This window comes from Callithrix jacchus, chromosome 11 (genome assembly GCF_049354715.1).
Source record: "Callithrix jacchus isolate 240 chromosome 11, calJac240_pri, whole genome shotgun sequence".
Lineage (NCBI taxonomy): Eukaryota > Metazoa > Chordata > Mammalia > Primates > Cebidae > Callithrix > Callithrix jacchus.
Window position 1 is genome coordinate 115,261,510 of NC_133512.1, and position 18,534 is coordinate 115,280,043.

An 18,534-nucleotide genomic window follows, 5' to 3' on the forward strand; every position below is an offset into this window, starting at 1 on the left:
CTCTGGAAATTAGGTCAATCCCCTCCAGAATTTACTTGAGCTGGGAAACCTGACTTTCAGTGGCTGCCGAGGGGCCCCACCAGCAGGCTCAGGGAGGATTCACAGAACCACGGTCCCTGTGCCCAGGGCAGTCACAGAGGTCACCTCAGCTCTCCCCGCCGTGAAAACACCATAGATACCCAGGCCTGCCAGGCTCCAGGTGTGTCTGTGGGGATGGGGGAGGGCTTTGAGTAAAAAATCATACATCAGTATCATCCTGGAAAGCAGGAGGAGAACTGGGAGAAATGTTAACAGAATCATTAACTATTCAGTCCCTCTAAGCCTTTATTCAAAATGTTCTTAAGAATGATCTCATCCTTCCCTGACGCTGCAAGCTGTGAAGAAAGCTTGGGTCCTACTATATCAATACCAATAGCTGGAAGTCCTTCCTTATGTCTAACTTAAAATCTTACCGCTCTAAGTATCTGCAACTAGCTGCTCCCAGCACCTGGAACGTAATAAGTTTTCTGTAGCTACATGGTGCGTTGTTGCTCCGGAAGACCGTCCCCCGAGGAAGGCAGAAGAAAATCTCTGCATTGCTTTCCTGCCTCCCTGGCAGATCTGGTTTCCTTAAGGCTAGACAGCCCAGGTGTGCTAAGCATCGTACTAGCCCCACTGGCCTCCACCCCACGAGAGTCCAGACAGACAATCAACGCTGAATTGTCCTTCACAATTGGGCACAAAGCTGTGGGGACATGTGATTTTCTTTTCCCAAAGGAAACTGACACTGAGATGCCTCATTGAAGTAGAAATAAAAACTAGGGAAATACTGCATCACAGAGATCAGGGACTCTCTAGCGGGAACTTTGTTACAGGAAACAATCCAGCTGCTGATCCTCCAGGTGACCAAGCCTCAGTTTGTCTTCTGTCCCATGGCGTTTCTGCGAACATATAATAGTTCTGTTTGTTTCGTTGCCCAGTAAAGTTCAGGCAAATCTAGGTAATTGTATAGATACTGTTACTTATTAACACATTTCAAACATTTCTGCAGAATGTGCTGGTGCTATCACAGGCACCTCCTTGGAGCCCAGCCTCAGCAGGCAGGATTGAGTGTCCTGGGACGGGTCATCCCGTGATCCTTGGAGCAGGGACACAGAGGTCCTCACTCAGCGTCTTCTGAATCGCTGTGAGGCTGTGGGCCAAGTGTCTTTCCCAGGGCAGCCACATGCCGCTGGAAATCAGAGGCAGCAGAGGAAGCTGATTAAGTGAAGTTGGGGAGCTTGGGAGCTTAGGAGCCAGGAGGAGGGGCCAGCAGCAGATCAGACCCTGAAGGCAGATGTCCCAGGAAGGGAGGGGGAAGGAGCAGGCCTCTTCCACGCCACCTGGCTAATCCTTGAATCACAGAATCTGCATAATATAGACGAGTTCTAATGATGCGATCCCCACACAGCCAGACTTGGAAAAGCCCAGCCCCACAGCCTAGGGGTGTGACTGGCATGGCTACAAAGGCAAAAAAAAAGGCTTCCCTGAAGATTTGCTCTCAGCCTGTACAGATCTGGGTCTGGCTTTGGGGTTGAAGGCAAAGACTGAGGGGTCTGTAACCGTGGGCTGAGTGTCCTCAGCAGTGCAGGGAAACGCGTTCCTCAAAGGTCAGCTGCCCACCTCTAAGCAGGTACAAACCCACCCAAAGCATCTCCTCTCTCTGTGGGAAAAACACGGAGAATTGCTAAACTTCGACCCCAGGCTGTGGACCAATTACAGGCTACAATGGGAATGGACCAAGTTAACCAGCCGAAGGGGTCAGTGTGGCTGACGAGGTCCCCAGATGCCTCAGCAGGAACAGCCAGCCTTCACCTTCCTGCAAATGCTCCTGTGCTTTCGAATCACAACTTAGCTGCTCAGTTTCTCGGTTCCTCCAGGGAGTGCTATCTATCATTTCAGCCTGCCAGCACCCTGTCAAACCCTGCTATTCATACAAATCTGCTAATAGGAGAGCCTTCTCTTTCTTCCAGAAGCTTCTGTCACAGGCAGAGGAGGACAGAAAAAAAGGACAGGAGGGGAAAATGGGAGAGGAGCAGCCTGCAGCATTAAGGACCCAAATTACAGTGATGAGAGGAGAGAACAGAGGGAATCATGGCAGACCCATGGAGGTGGTGTTTATGACAGATGGGGTCTTGCAAGGGGTCCTCTGTTCACCAGTGCAGAGGCAAACAGCTAACACAGCCGCAAGAGGACCAGCTCCTGAGAGCCATCCTGGGAGGTACTATGAAATCCCTGTATTTCATTTCACATGTCCATATGTTTGAGTCTGTATGTGGGGTGATGTAGGTAGAAAAAAGTTCATTCTCACTCCCCACCACAAAGAATTCATATCCAAGACTTGCCCATGAAAGTTACCAGAACCCCCACCATACCTCCTGGCCTGTCCCCCCTCCCTCTCCCAGGTGATGCCCCCCATCTGCCTTCTCCCACCCCCGAATCAAAATTCCAAAACCTAGGGCCTCCAACTCCACTTCCACCTATTGCTTTCCTTAGGGACAACCTTCCAGGGGGCCCCATTGGAGTGAGCCCATGTATATACAGTAAATGGAGTCACTCAGCAGCAGCTGGCAAATGTTTTCAATGAGATGGAAAATCAGGTTGAAGGTATCGTGAAATATGGTGCTTACAGGGAGGCCCAGACGTGTGGGCTAAGTACTTTGTGATTAGGCCTGCCTTACCCATTCCTCCCTCCAAACCCCGTCTCTTCACCCTCCTTCTTTCCTTCTCCAGAGTTTTTAAAGTTAAAATGTGCCTATGTATTTTATTAATATCTTGTAAGAGAAGTTTCTTCAAGCAAACGGTTCTTTGCCTTAGGGGTCAATGTGATCTTTTTTGTATATGTGTATAACAGGATATGTTGGCTTGTAAATGTGTGTGAGTTTCTGAGTGTAGGTGCCGAATAAATGTTTATTGATGATGCCTACCTATGCAGTCTGCATGGTGCTTGTATTTCTATTGCATGCGCATTTGCACATCACACACACACACACACACACACACATACAGCCTTGCTTCCAGAGCCATACATGCTCTATTTTCAGTTTCTGGATGTCCTGAGAGGTTATATCCTATCTAGATGGATGGAGAGAGAGCACACTTAGATTTCTACCAAGATGTGTTCTCCTGATTCACGAGAACCCCTGCTCCTCTACACACAGCATCTCATGCCACACAGTGCAGGGAAGTACAATCCTCAAAGGTCAGCTGCCCACCTCTGAGCAGGTGCAAACCCACCCAGTGCATCCTCCCAGCCACCCTTTCTCCCCTCTGACTTCTGCTCTCCTCCTAAATGGTCTCTCTTTGCCCCCTGCCTCCTCCTCCTTCATTTCCTTTGTCCAGAGAGGCAGAGGTTAGGTGTGCTTGACTCGGATTCACGGAGTGCAGACATCAAAACAGCAAAGGGATGTGGACACCATCTCCACCCTCTCATTTCATGGACAGGCTGAGGCTCGGGGATGCTGAAGGATTTCTCCCACATGCACAAGATAGGTCACGGAAGAGCCTGCAGCAGAGTATGTGTTTTCCAGCCTTCCCCACAACCTGGCCCTGGGTGGAGGAAGCGCTTCCCTGGACCTAACTCCACCTCCCACATCAGAGGTGCTGCACTCAGGAAGTGCAGCCAACCAAGATCACCAGGGGGTGAAACGAGCAACCCGTGCAGCCTGGGCTGACAGTCACACCCAATGTCTCTAGGATGGAAACCTGGTAGAGATCCTGTTTCCCGTGAGCAAGAAGAACGCGAGATGAGACACAGGAGGACCAATCCCGCTGCCCTCGGGTGTCTCATGTGACTTCACAGAGGACAACCCTGGCCCCTCCGTGACCAGCTCTGGTAGGTGGCATGTTAGTGGACTCTGTCCAGCAGGCAGAGTTCACAGAGAGGAAGAACAAGACGACATAAGCATGACATCCCAGATGCTGGCCCTGGGAGGGTTTTAGGGACCATCTCCTCATTCAGTGCCTTGTATTACACAGAAACTGGCCACAGAGAGAGGCTCCAGGACTGGCCAAAGCCGCTGGGACCGGTCCCTGGCTCTGCACGCCCAGGGTGCTGCCCCGCTCACAAACCCTCGCCGTCCATTCCTTTTTGGAGTGGGTCCTGGTGGCACTCCTATGGAACGGCCTGCGTGTGGGGAGGCCTAGGTGTGGCCTGGCCTCAGGTAAGGACACATCCAGGTGACCCGCCTGTTGTGTCCCTGCTGTCTGTGCCACACCCAAGTCCCTTTGCTTCCCGGAGATGGAGCAAATGACGGAAGTGCCCAGAGGAGGCTGGCCTGGGGACACACGGTGTGGGAGCTCTTTCGTCCACCTGGGTCACCCTCCGCAAAGCCACTGCTCCGGACTTCCCGCGCCCGTCCCCAGGCAGCCAGGACTGACGCGGAAGGCAAGGAAGGGGCTGCGGTCGCGTGGTTCCTTCTCCAAGGACAAGCGCGCCCTCTCCCGCTGGAACGAGGAAGCGCGGGCCCGGCCCCGCTCAGAGCCGGAGGATGGAACCCGCAGCCGCCCGCCCCCGCTGGAGAAACCGGCTTAGAAACAGCCGGGAAGGCCCGGCGCGGTGGCTCAAGCCTGTAATCCCAGCACTTTGGGAGGCCGAGGCGGGTGGATCACGAAGTCAAGAAATCGAGACCATCCTGGTCAACATGGTGAAACCCCATCTCTACTGAAAATACAAAAAATTAACTGGGCATGGTGGTACGTGCCTGTAATCCCAGCTACTCAGGACGCTGAAGCAGGAGAATTGCCTGAACCCAGGAGGCGGAGGTTGCAGTGAGCCGAGATCACGCCATTGCACTTCAGCCTGGGTAACAAGAGTGAAACTCCGTCTCAAAAAAAAAAGAAAGGAAAGGAAAGGAGAGGAGGGGAGGGGAGGGGAGAGGGGGAGGGGAGGGGAGGGGAGGGGAGGGGAGGGGAGGGGAGGGGAGGGGAGGGGAGGGAGGGAGGGGAGGGGAGGGGAGGGGAGGGGAGGGGAGGGGAGAGAGGGAGGGGAGGGGAGGGTAGGGGAGGGGAGGGGAGGGGAGGGAAGGGAGGGGAGGGGAGGGGAGGGGAGGGAGGGAAGGGAGGGGAGGGGAGGGGAGAGAGGGAGGGGAGAGAGGGAGGGGAGGGGAGAGAGGGAGGGGAGGGGAGGGGAGAGAGGGAGGGGAGGGGAGAGAAGGAGGGGAGGGGAGGGGAGGGGAGGGGAAAGAGGGAGGGAGGGAGGGAGGGAGGGAAGGAAGGAAAGAAAAGAAAAGAAAGAAAGAGCCAGGAAGGCAACCAGAGGCCTTCCCATTTCCGGGGTGCTCCGAGGATTCAGGAGGGAGTAGAACCTAGGAGGAGAAGGAAGAGGGGCTGCCTGAACTCTGTGAGGAGAGGGAGGGGATCCTTGCATTTGGGATTTAGGGCAAAATCCTTGCATTTGGGATTTAGGGCAAAATCCTTGCATTTGGGATTTAGGGCAAAATACTTATATTTGGGATTTAGGCTCCTTCCCATCCTTTGTCCTCTCCACGAAGTTCTCTTTCCCCAACCACCAAACTGTGCCCATGAAGTGAATGGCCGGATAAGGAGCCAGTGGGAGCCATAGTGTCTGGAGCTTTTACTCGGCCATCTCTCGAGCCCTGGGAAAAGTTTTAAAACATTCACTTTGGCAACTTTGAGTTTGGTTGAAAGTGTGGTGTCTCCGCAGGAAGAGTACAGGACTGGGAATGAGGCTTCCTGGGATCTGTTTCCATTTCAACCACTCTTTTCCCCTGTGTTAAGTCACGTGTTCTCTTTATGGCTCAGTTTCCTGACCTATTAAATGGGCCTTTCATGTCCTGGAAAATTCACTGAGGGACCAGATATGCTACAGCATTAGCATACGGTGGTGCCATTGCCCTGCTCTGGCCGGGTTGTCTTTCCCCAGAAATGGGCAGTGGTGAGAGGAAGGCGGAGACACAGCCACCTGCCATCTCCCCTGCTCCTCGCTCCTGCTGGGACTCCCACTGTGCAGTGTCTCCCTCTTGCCTCTGAAATATCCCACGGACTCCATCCTTAAGGCAAGGCATCCCTGGGTATGTGCAAATAAAAATGCTGTTGATGGTGGGGGCAACATATTCAGTGAAAATCCACCAGGGACACTGGCTGGGGCTGGAACAGGATGGGGGTTAGGGAAATCCTGCTCCAGGAAGGCAGGAGGGAGCAGGGACGAGGTCCCTGGACAGCACCAGTGGGAGGGTCTCAGCATGGGGGCATAGAGGTGGCAGGGAAAGGAAGCCTCTGTCTGATTTTAGAATATCCGTGGAGCCAGCCCTGAGTTGCTTTCCTTGTCAGAGAGATCACAAACATAGACTTTGGAAAGAACTAGTGAACGAGCTGTAAGTTCAGCTACTGACCCCCTCAGCCTCACTGACCTCATCCAGAAATTGGGGCTGAAAAACCTATCCCAATGCAAGTAAACTGCTTCACCCAGTAAGTAGAATAGAAGTGCACAAAATTATTGTTTTTATTATTATCGTGATCATCATGGTCCTATCAGACCTAACCGTCTAATTTTCTGTGTGGTGTTCCCTTACTTGAATTTCAGTTTCCTCATCAACAAAACGTACGTTTGTCCCTCCTTAGCTCTGGGGGTTGTGGTGGGAAGGAGGAAAAAGGCATCCCAGGTGCATGTGCGGAGGAATGTCCCCAAGGGACCCAAAATGCTATTATTGAAGGCTAAATGTTCCGTGGCTAAAAGCTGCTGTAGCGATCTTTGCATCCACTTGGTTTGAATGGGCACATTACTGTAATGTCCCAGCGCTGTAGTCAGCATGAGGAAGGTTGAGCTATTTGTAACGAGATGCATGAGCAGCATAAAGATCAAACGGTGGAGGAGAGCGCATGTGGCTCACCTGAGAAAACAGGGCTAGTGGCTTTGAATATGGCTGGAATCCATCCATAGCCACCTGCCTCGGAAACAACTGCCTGGGGCTTCCTGTGGGAAGGACAGGAGAGAGAGGGGCAGACAGAGAAAGAAGGCAAGCATGAGGAGGAGAGAGACAAAGGCAAGCCACTTGACACCGCGAGAGAATCCAGTCACAATTCCAGCTCCAGGGGCATTACGGATGCTAAGATTCCTGTCCTCCACCTGCAGCTCTGAGAATACCACCTGCCCTCCAGCAAGTTTCCTTCCTCCAAACCCTCAGATCTGGACTGAGCTCCTTGTTCTTAGTGTCAAGCTGTTCAGGTGAACAGGTCCAGGCTATGTATCCCCCTGCTCTCCCGTCCACGGGGACAGAGCATGCCACTGCTGCAGGTCTCCAAGGCTCCACTTGGAATAGACGTGAGAGGCAAATGTCCCTGGAAGGACTAGGGAGGTGGCAGGAGATGGAAACCAGAGAAGCTGTACAAAAACACTTGCAGATCCTGATCAATATGCCCTCCAAGCCACCACTGCCTTTTAGCTACAGTAAGGCCTCCCCTGTTGGGCCCCTCTCTGGTCTGGTAGCTTTTCTCCATTGTCCCCCATCAGCTCCCCCACCAGAATTTCATTTGAAATTGATTCCAGTATTGGAAGGGGTCTGGGAGGAATGTCATTTGGCTGAAATCAAACACCCCATTGGATGACCAGACATTCATCCTCCTTTTTCTTTTCCTTCCACCCTGGGGAAATCTCTGGGTCTTGGTTTTATCATCTGCAAATTAAGAGCAGGAGTCCATGCTCTCTAAGGACCCTGCTCACTTCTACCTGGTGAGCCAAATAACTCACTTCCTCTCCCAATGTCATATGTGGCATGGATTCATTCATGCTCAATGTTCAGTCCCATTTATCAGCCTTGTCCCCACACGTGGTGTTCCTTTGCCCTGCCAGTTAGCAAGGCCAGTGCCTTTCAGCACTCACAGTCTGATGGCTGCCTCCACCCTCCTCACCCTCCCACTTACCAGAGAAGGAGTTCCTCCCAGCTCCCCTCACAGCACCAGATGCTTGATGCCACACAGTTTTATTATTACGGCAAAATATGCATAACTTAATTTTTATCATTTTAACCATTTGTCAGCATACAATTTGGTGGCATTAAGTGCCTTCACAATAATGTGTAACTATCACCACGTTTCTATCATCCCCAGCACAAACTCCGTACCCATCCCCAGAGAACCTCATCTACTTTCTGTCTCTATGAATTTCACTATTTTAGGTTTCTCCTATAAATGGAATATGCAGTATTTGTTCTTCTATGTCTTTCATATTTTGCCTAGTACAATCTTTTCAAAAAGTCTGTCCACGCTGTAGCATACATAAAAATTTACTTTCTTTTTATGACTAAATAATATTTCATTGTATGGATATACCACAGTTTACTATCCATTCATCCATCAATGGACACATGGGTTGCTTCGACCTCTTGGCTCTTGTGCGTAGTGCTGCTATGAACATTGATGTGTAAATATCCCTGCCTTCAATTTTTTTCAGGATCTACCTAGCAGTAGAATTGCCAGATCCCATGGTAATTTTGTGTTTACTTTTTTGAAGACCTGCCAAACTATTGACAGAGATTGCACCATTTTGTATTCCCACCAGCATGGTATGGGGGCTCCAAATTCTCCATGTCTTCACTAACACCTGTTATCTTCTGTTTCTTGATTATAGACCCCGTGACTCTAGCCCCACTAGTAAGTGTGAAATGGCCTCATTTCACTCGTCCTTCCACACCCAAGATCTTTGTACTTTCGTCTGTCAACCCTAATCTTAACAGCACATTAGGTACAGATGATGCAGTTGAAGGCTGAAGGCTCCTGGAAGGCAGGAACCATGTGTGCTTTCCTCAAGGTCAGGTTCTCATGTCCTCAGGCCACCAGGCGGGGCCAAGGGTGGTGTGTCAGTGGGAACAACCATTGTCTCTATGAGCCAGTCTTGGTCACAGTTGTCTGCCTTAGACTACAAGGTCCTGAGCCCAGCTGTGTCAGTCTTTCTCCTTGGCAGAATGGGGAATGCCCAATGACTTAAGAGTGGTGTCAGTTGGGCACAGTGGCTCACCCCTGTAATCCTAGCACTGTGGGAGGCCGAGGTGGGTGGATCATGAGGTCAAGAGATTGAGACCATCCTGGTCAACATGGTGAAACCCCGTCTCTACTAAAAATACAAAAATTAGCTGGGTGTGGTGGCACGTGCCTGTGAACCCAGCTACTTGGGAGGCTGAGGCAGGAGAATTGCTTGAACCCGGGAGGCGGAGGTTGCAGTGAGCCGAGATCGTGCAGTGAGCCGAGATCGTGCCACTGCACTCCAGCCTGGTGCCTGGTGATGGAGCAAGACTCTGTCTCTAAAAAAGGGGGGAAAAAAAAGAGATGCTCAGAAGCTCACTAACAAGGCGGGATAAGGGAGATGAATGGAAAGAGCCAGAGAGTCCAGAGAGAGGATTGAGAATGGGCACACACTGGGGCACAGGTGGAGTGGGGAACACTGATCAAAGGTAAATTCAGTGTGTAGGTCTAAATTGTAATGCTCTCCCCTCTCTGGTGCCTTCTTACTCCCTCTTCTTCATCTCTCTCCCAGTTATTATCAAAGGAAAAGTTATGAAGGGCTCCAGGCATTGGATATTCCCTGTATTTCAATCTAACTTTTTGCAGTCTCCAGTGAACAGCTCTGCTGCCTCTGCCTGTCAGGGAATTTAAATTGCAGATGGGATAGTGAACCCTCGCCCAGAGCAGGAGCAGCCCCTCTGGTGAGCATCAGCATTGCTTAGCAACTAGGGCAGCCCAGAAAAACTTTAGGAAGCAGCAGAAAGTTCCACTCTAGAAACTGCCCTTGAGTCAGGGCATCTCCTGGGAACAGGGAAGGCATTTCCCAGGGAGCAGCAGCCAGGTAAGAGATCTGCTCATGCCAGGCTCAGGGGTATGGCCAGGGGCACAGTCAGCACCACTCTGCACGTCACCATTGTGTGTCTCCTTCTGCGAGGGACAGAATGCCCACCGGCCTCCATGTAGTTTTTGACATTCATTGTTTTGGAGAGAGCTTTCAAATGCATGGCATCTTCCCTATGTACCCCTCTCACACCTCACACACCAACAACAAGTAGAGATGGGAATGAATAATACCAATGTGCTAACATACACATAACATATGCACACACACTCATATGGTTTGGCTGTGTCCCCACCCAAATCTTATCTTGAATTGTAACTCCCACAATTCCCATATGTTATGAGAGGCACCCAGTAGGAGGTCATTGAATCATGGGGGCAGGTCTTTCCTGTGCTGTTCTTGTGATAGTGAATAAGTCCCATGCTATCTGATGTTTTTATTAGGGTACGTTCCCCTGCACAGAATCTCTTCTCTCGTCTATCATCATGTGAGAGGTGCCTTTTGTCTTCTGCCATGATTGTGAGGCCTTCCCAGCTATGTAGAACTGTGAGTCCATTCAACTTCTTTTTTTTTTTGTAAATTTCCCGATCTCAGGTATGTCTTTATCAGCAGCATGAAAACGGACTAATACACAGACATAATCACAAGCTTAGATAGGTAAGAGCTTATGCTGCTAAAAAAAAAATGCCAGCAAATACCCACAGCAGGTCAAAAGGAATGAACCCATTACATCTGCTCCTTTTCACAGCTCAGTTCTTGGGACAGTGTTTCTTAATTATGGCCTTCCCTCAATAAAGTGTTTGCTACATTTAGCATCCTCGTCTGAAAGGCAAGAATGCCCCAGCTGTGCCTGAGGCCATCATCAACATATGCTTTTACAGTGGAGCTTGAACAACATGGGTTTAAACTGCACAGGACCACTTAGATGTGAATTTTATTCCAACTCTGCCATCCCGAGACAGCAAGACCAACCCAGTTCCTCAACGTGAAGATGACAAGGAAAAAAATGTTATGATAACGAATAGTGAATATATTTTCTCTTCCTTAAGGTTTTCTTAATCACAATGTCTTTCCTCTAGCTTACTTTATTGTAAAAATACTGTAGAAAGTACATATAACATACAAAATATGTGTTAATCGGTTCTTTATGTGATTTGTAAGGTTTCCAGTCAACAGTGGACTTTTAGTAGTAAAGGTTTTAGGGAATCAAAGTTATTTTTGGATATTCAACTGCATGGGGGTGTTCAGCACCCCTAAACCCTGTGTTGTTTGAGGGCTGTTGAGAAATGCTAAGTGTATGATTGCTGAGAAATGCTGAGTGTATGATACAATATATTGTTGACTAGGAAGGACAGTGGCAAGGAAAACCTAGCCACGCCCCACCCTCAAGTGGAAAACTACTTCAGGCATCCTAAAGTCACAGAACATTATATGTATATCATACACCAGTTAAAACAATTCTTTAAGTGCGGGATATGTGACCCTGCCCACGTGGCTCCCTCATGGAGAATACTTTTTAGTTTGTCTGTGATCAGTGGTAAGTGGGCACCAGCTGCCTACCTGGGTTATTTTTGTGTTATGAGAAGATACTGAACATCTGTTTGTTAATAATCATCACCTGTTTAAAAAGAATAAATATGTGGGTGAGAGGCTGTTCAGGGCCCTCAGCCCAGAATGTAGTCAGCCCCGGAGGCCCTCAGCTTGGAAGACTGTTGGCCCCCCAGATAGTTCCCACTTTGCCATTCTATCTCGGTGTCTGCTTCTCAATTCCTTCATTGCCACCTGGGTGGGCATCTCTATGGCCAAGCTAGTCTCGGTAAAGGGTCAATTGTACTTAAATAGTCGGCTTTGAAAATAAAAATGTGAATAATAGTTCAATGTGAATGTTTTGCAAAGTCTACATATTCTGGTGTTCCATCAGTTTGGAGCTATGGGGTACCTTATACACACTCTCACAGAAAAACGCCCCCATGTTAGACACACCCACCTACCTCTGGCCTGTGTCTACAAGAAAGTTAATATATTTTCTGCCTTCCTGTTTTGAATCATGTCTTACCTAAAAAAGATACACTGAAGTCCTGTTCCCCAGTACAACAGAAGGTGAATTTATTTGAAAATATGGTTATTGCAGATGTAACTAGTTAAGATAAGGTCATACTGAAGCATACTAATACAGTGGTATTAGTCCATTTTCATGCTGCTAATAAAGACATACCCAAGACTGGGTAATTTGTAAAGGAAAGAGATGTAATTGACTCACAGTTCTGCATGGCTGGGGAGACCTCACAATCATGGTGGAAGGCAAGGAGGAGCAAAGCATTATCTTACATGGCAGCAGGCAAGAGGGCATGTGCAGGGGAACTCTCCTCGATAAAACATCAGATTTCATGAGACTTATTCACTGTCACGAGAACAGCATGGGAAAACCCCATGATTCAATTACCTCTCACTGGGTCCCTCCCACAACAGGTGGGGATTATGGGAGCTACAATTCAAAATGAGATTTGGGTGGGGACACAGCCAAACCATATCAACAGTCATGTGAACATACAGGGACACAAGAAGAACTCCATGTGAAGATGAAGGCAAGATTGGAGTCATGAGGTGCTAAAACACCAAGGAGTAGCAGCAATCCAGAGCATGGCCCTGCCCACACCATTATTTCAACCTTCTGGCCTCCAGAATTATGAGACAACAAACACATTTCTGCTGTTTTAGGCCACCCGGTTTTACCCTAGGTAACACACAGTCCCTTTTTGTTATTCTATGGGAGGGTCTGGGAAGGTCCTGTTTATAGATGGTGGCAAATTGCTGTGGGTTGGAAATGAGTCTATAGAGGAGACAGCTGGTCTTGTAGGTTGAGCGTCTGGGCACAGATGCTCAGATGGAGTCTGAAGGATTGAAAAGCTCTGTGACTTGGGGCAGAGAAATTGATATTGACTTTTTGGTTAAACTGTTATTTTTCATTAAAAGTTTGCTCGATAGACAGTTCATGGCCCTTGAGTGGAACGTGGGAAAGCAGTGCTTTTCAGAGGGCTCAGGCTGATGCAGGGCCCAGCACTTTTGCCCTCATCTTGCTCAGATGCTGCCTGATGCAGCTGTTAGCTTGTCTTGCCTCTGCAAGGGAAGGAATATTCTCCAGGGCTGGCACCCTCCTGTCTCCCTCTCTGTATCCCATGGAGTGTTATGCACTTAGCACGTGCTCAGCAAACGTGTGGCAAATTAGATGCATGGGACATAAGAATATAAAAAACATGATCTGCTCAAACACTCCTAGTGAGGCACCTGTGGAATTAGCACTCAAATCCATTCATTCCTGAATTATTATTATAGCTGTATTATCAATTCCCCATTTGACCTAGGAATAATCCTGTCTTTCCTTTTGAGTCATTCACAGTATTGTATTTGCATAAAGCTAACGTACCTGATTTTATCTTCCTGGAAATTCCACGAGGTAGTGTGGTGGGTTTGATTACCCCACAGCTGAGAGACTGAGCCAAATGTGTGATCTGAACACTGACAGACAAGGAAAGCTGCAAGGGGCGTGGGCTGAGACTTGGAAGAAGATGGTTCTAGACTTGCTCACTGAAGTGCAAGTGAATTCACCCCACAACAGGGTATCAAAGGCACCAACCTGTTAAATGAAGGCATCAACACCTTAGACTTTCTGCATAGGACTCTTTGACCTCCTATGTCCCCACTGTGGTAGAAAAGTGCCCCTGAGATCTCCCTTTCTGTGGTCAGTAGAGATCCTCCCTTTCCCACCCCACAACTGACAGCTCTTTCAAGGTCAGCTTCAACTGAGCCACATCAGGGGACTGAGAGGGGCACAGGTTTCAGAGGCCTTGTCATTTTGTCCTGATAGGCAATTCACGCTCCAAAGCTTCCGAAGCTTTTGGGGGCCTGAGTGACAAACTCAGTTCAGCTTCTGCCTCTTCTCAGTCCTACTTCCTCCTCTTCCTTTCAGAGATATTGATCCCTAACAACATCTCACAGACCAAACACCATGCCAGCATCTGCATCCAGAAGGCACAACCTGCAACACCAAGTATTAGTCTATTCTCACACTGCAAATAAAGACATACCTGAGACTGTAATTTATAAATAAAAAGAGATTTAATGGACTCACAGTTCCACATGGCTGGGGAGGCCTCACAATCATGGTGGAAGGTGAAGGAGGAGCAAAGGCCAAAGGCATGTCTTACCTGGCGGCAGGCAAGAGAGCATGTGCTGGGAAGCTGCCCTTTATAAAACCTTCGGGTCTTATGAGACTTATTCACTACCACAAGAACAGCATGGGAAAGGAAAGACCCACCCCCATGATTCAAATACCTCCCACAAGGTCTTTTCCATGATGTGTGGGGATTGTGGGAGCTGCAATTCAATATGAGATTTGGGTGGGGACACAACCAAACTATATTCCCAAGTCTCGCCTCTGCAGACTTTTTCAAAAATTGTGATTAAATAAACGTAGCATAAAATGTACCATTGTAACCATGTTTAAGTGTACAGTTCAGCGGCATTAAGTACATTCCCATTATCCATCTCCAGAATCTTTTCATCTTCCCAAACAGAAACTCCGCACTCACTAAACAACTCCCCATTCTCCCCTCCCTCCAGTCCCTGGTAACTTCTTTTCTACTTTCTGTCTTTCTTATTTTGCCCATTCCAGATACCTCATGTAAGTGGAAAAATACAGTGTTTGCACTTTTGTGACGAGTTTATAGAGCATGTCTTCAAGATTTATCCATGTTGTAGCATGTGCCACTGTTTCCTTCTTTGTAACGTCTGAATAACAATTCTGCACGCTTATTGATTCATTCCCCTAACAGTGCATCACTAGACACCTGGGTTGCTTCCACTTTTTAGCTATTGTGAATAATGCTGTGTAGACTTACTTCATCTCACACCAACTTACTGTAGCCTTATACAGATGGGCCTTCCTAGCCTCCTTTAGGATGAGTAAGAGCTAAAAGGAAAGGCAGGCATAATCAGAGTTTCCCAATTATGTGATCGAGAGGGGCAATTGTTCCAGCCCCTCGTTGCCTCCATGTGATTAGCTGCCCAGTGTCCTGAGACCAGATGCAGACAAACAGACAAGGCAATATTTGCTTTCCAAGGAGAAAATAAAGGTGCACAAGATGCACAGGTGAATGACAGGACAACCCTGGGCCAGTCCAGGAAAGATTCATGCTCCTGCATCCTTTCTGGGATCTCTTTCTCCACAACACTGTCTGTGATGTTCCTTGAAGGGGTAAGCAAAAGGTGAACATCCCACGCTGGGCTTTACCTTGCCCTGCACCATACTCTACCCTAGCCAGGTAGACATAGCATAGGAAGGTTGATATGTCAGAAATAATAACCCCGGACCTGAAAAAAGTGATTGAACGCAGTCATACAACAAAGCTTTTTGGATGCCTAATGCGTGCAAGGTTCAGTGCTAGGCATATGCCGCCTAGCCATCGAGGCCACCCTTCCAAGAGCTGAGGAACCCCCAGTGTAGGTCTCCAAATATAATGAGGCAGTCCCAACCAACACAGGACAAGTGCCCACAAGGTTGCTGTCTTCTCTGGGGTGTAGACTCTGCTCCCGCTCTGAAGACCCACACTCCTTGACTTCCGAGCAATTCCCCATCCATTCATGCCACAGTTGTCTTCTCATCTGCCAAATGCTGTTCTGGTGAAGCAAATGCCTGTCCGAGAATGGTGAAGAATGATGCCCAAATGGATCTTAAAAATGCACACATGCACAGAGGTGCACGCGCGTGCACACACACAACACACACACACACACAGAGAGAGAAAGAGAGAGAGAAATATTGCTCAGGAATGAAGATGTGCCCTCATCTCAAAACTAAAAAATAGAGCCTCTGACCAACTCCAGCAGGAAGAGAAGCAGACCTCATGCCCTGCCCGTGCTAGGTCAGAGGTCGGCAGTGTAGGAGTGCTATCTCTGGCTGCTCTCTTGGTAGGAGACCTTGGGCCAGTCAGCCGCGAGTCAGTCCCTACCTTCAGAGGGCCCCTCAACTGCATTACTTAGCACCAAGTGGCCCCTGATGAAGACTCGAGACCACCCATCCAATAGGATCTTAGCCGCCAGTTTTCACTCAGGAAGGAAGGAAAAAGCCCAAACTGAAGGCACATGTACTTTCCTTCTGTGCCAGAGAGCTTGCTGCCTGTCACAATCCAGATATGATGTATGGGAATAATAAGGCCCCTTGAATTACCCATTAAGTGCTGTCAGCAAATCACATGATTTCTTTTTTTAATATTGCAAATATCTGGCCCCTGGAAAATGATGATGATGCTATCTCCACTCAGCTAGATGATAAACAGAGCTCCCGTGCCAGGGAGCCATCGCCCCTCCTCTAGAGCTGTCTCAGAAAAAGCAAGGAAGGATGTGGAGAGGCTCCTGCAGCTTTGAGCTTCAAGTCTCATTTTTGTCTGCCACAAAGGTCCCTACACTGCACCTTCCTCCAGCCAATGTTCCCTGGCTTTCCTGACAGCATGGCTGAGGCATACATGCCACTTCCTCTGAGTGGTCTTCCCTGACTGCCCTACCTAAAAAGGCACCTTGCGTGATTCACCCTCCAAGCACCTGTTTTTGACTCCTAGCATTATACCTGTTTGCTTGTTGAATGCATCAATTATCAAACAATAAGCCCCATGAGGGCTGTCTTGTTCATTATCCAATCCACAGTGCCTAGCACATTGGCGGGCACACAGTATGATCCCAGTAACCATTTGTTAAGTAACTTAATACTCGGTAAACACTGCTTGATGGAGCCACACTTCCTAGAGCAGTCAGGGCTTCTCAAACTTCATCAGGCATGAGAATCACCTAGAGAGTTTGTTAAGCCACAGATCACTAGACCACGCCCCCAGTTTCTGGTACAGTCGGTCTGGGCGGTGCCTGTGGATTTACATCTCCAACAATATCCGAGGTGATGACACTGTTTCTGGTACAGGGACCCCACTTTGCGAATCACATCCCTGAGAACTGCTCATAAATGCAGACACTCACCTCCTGCTCTCCTGCCTTCTGGCCTTAATTGTCAGAGTTGCCCATGTGACTATAAGGGACAGATGCAAAATGCTGAGCTCTTCAGATCCAGTTTGTCCAAATTGAATAAAAGTATTCTTATCCCTAATAGCGGGAAGGTAACTTGAGGCCAGTAGATGCAAAGTGAGGTGAGTTGCTCAGCAAGCCCTGGCAGATACGGCACAGAACTCTGCGTACCAGATACACAGTTTCCTGTTCCAATCACTGAGCTGCACTTTTCTGACACCAACTGTAGAAATGAGTTGGCTTCTAAGTGGCTTATTAGAGAACAAATTATTCCCTGTTTTTCTACTTTTTCCATGTGAGTTAATCTGCAAGTCTAAAGTCCAAGCAGGTGCCAGAGTTATTCCTGCAACTGGCACCAAATTGCATTCAGAAAGCACAATTAGCACTTCGTTAATGTGCCTCAGAATGGGATAATCTACATTTTACCCAAAAGCAGCCTCCATCCCCACTGCACTTTACCTTAATGTGCCAACATACAGGTTGCCTGGCTAGCGAGGCCTTCGCACATCCCACCATTTGCCAGGCGGCAGCCTTTACCTCTTCACTGGAGCAAAGGGAAGGGCCCACCCTCTGCAATTCAGGATCCAAGAACCACTCTATTCATCTTCTCTTCCTCCTTCACTACTTCTTCTTCTTCTCTTCTCCTTCTCCTTCCCTCTCCCCATTCTCCTCCTTCTCCTCGCTCCTCCTCCTTTTCTTTATCCTCCTCCTCTTCTTCCTCTTCCTCCTTTCTTCTTCTCCTTTCTCTTTTTCTTCCCCTTCCTTCCCCCTTCCTTCCTGCTTTTTTCCCTGTTTAACTATTCAATCCACAAACCATTAGGGAGACCTAGAAGAGTAGGCACCCATGCTAGAGCAGAGGGGAGATGCAGTGGCCTGCAGGGGTACTGGAGACCAACAGTATATCGAGGCTGAGGCTGTGACGGAGGCATGAGAGGACGGCCAGGCCTGAACCCCAGCATGGTGTGTGGAGGCTCCACTGGGATGAGGAGCGTGGGCAGCATGAGACGGTGAGCATGGAGTGTGAAGACCTGAAGAGTGGGGAGGGCTTCTGCCTTAGGGCAGAGGACAGCCCAGCACAGGCTAGAGACCAAATTGCATGAGGAGGGCATCCATGCCAGGAAGGAGCGATGGCAGCAGCAGAAGATTGGTTACACATGGGGAGATTTATCAATTAAGGAAATATGTTCAAGATGACTACAGCCAGGATTCCTGGTGGCAGAGAGGAGAGCCACAATTATAAAAAGGAAAAAAAAAAAACTGAAGTGAATCCTAAGGTGTTTGAATTTGTGGTATCTGTGTGAACTTGGTATTTTTAATAAATAGATAAATAAATACGTAAGTATGAATGCAATTCTATGTGTACACATACCCATATGTAAACATACACGTATATATTTCTTTACTCTGTCCCCCAAGAAGGCCTGAGGGACACTCCAACACCAATGAGCACACCTAACCTCCTGGATCTGAGTTTCTAAATATCATTAGCCTCTGCAAGGAACCAGGACTCTCACGGCCAGTGCAAGAAAGTACGAGATGAGCCTGGAACGTCTTGCTGTGCCAGAAATAAGGACGTGCTCAGAGTGATGGGAAGATGAGAAAAGCACGCCGAAGCCAGCTTGGAGGAATTCCTACTGGCCAACTCAGGC

At 48.7% G+C, this 18,534-nt stretch overlaps 1 long non-coding RNA gene across 1 annotated transcript in view; it reads right to left on the reverse strand.

Moving 5' to 3' along the window:
- Positions 1-319: 319 nt before the first annotated feature.
- Positions 320-18,534, reverse strand: part of LOC118143783 (uncharacterized) — a 78,193-nt gene continuing 59,978 nt past the window's right edge. The window contains exons 3-4 of the long non-coding RNA XR_004728207.3: positions 13,242-13,451; positions 320-920 (exon numbers count right to left, since the gene is read on the reverse strand). This is a non-coding gene — a long non-coding RNA (uncharacterized LOC118143783). The remainder of the gene's footprint in view (positions 921-13,241; positions 13,452-18,534) is intronic.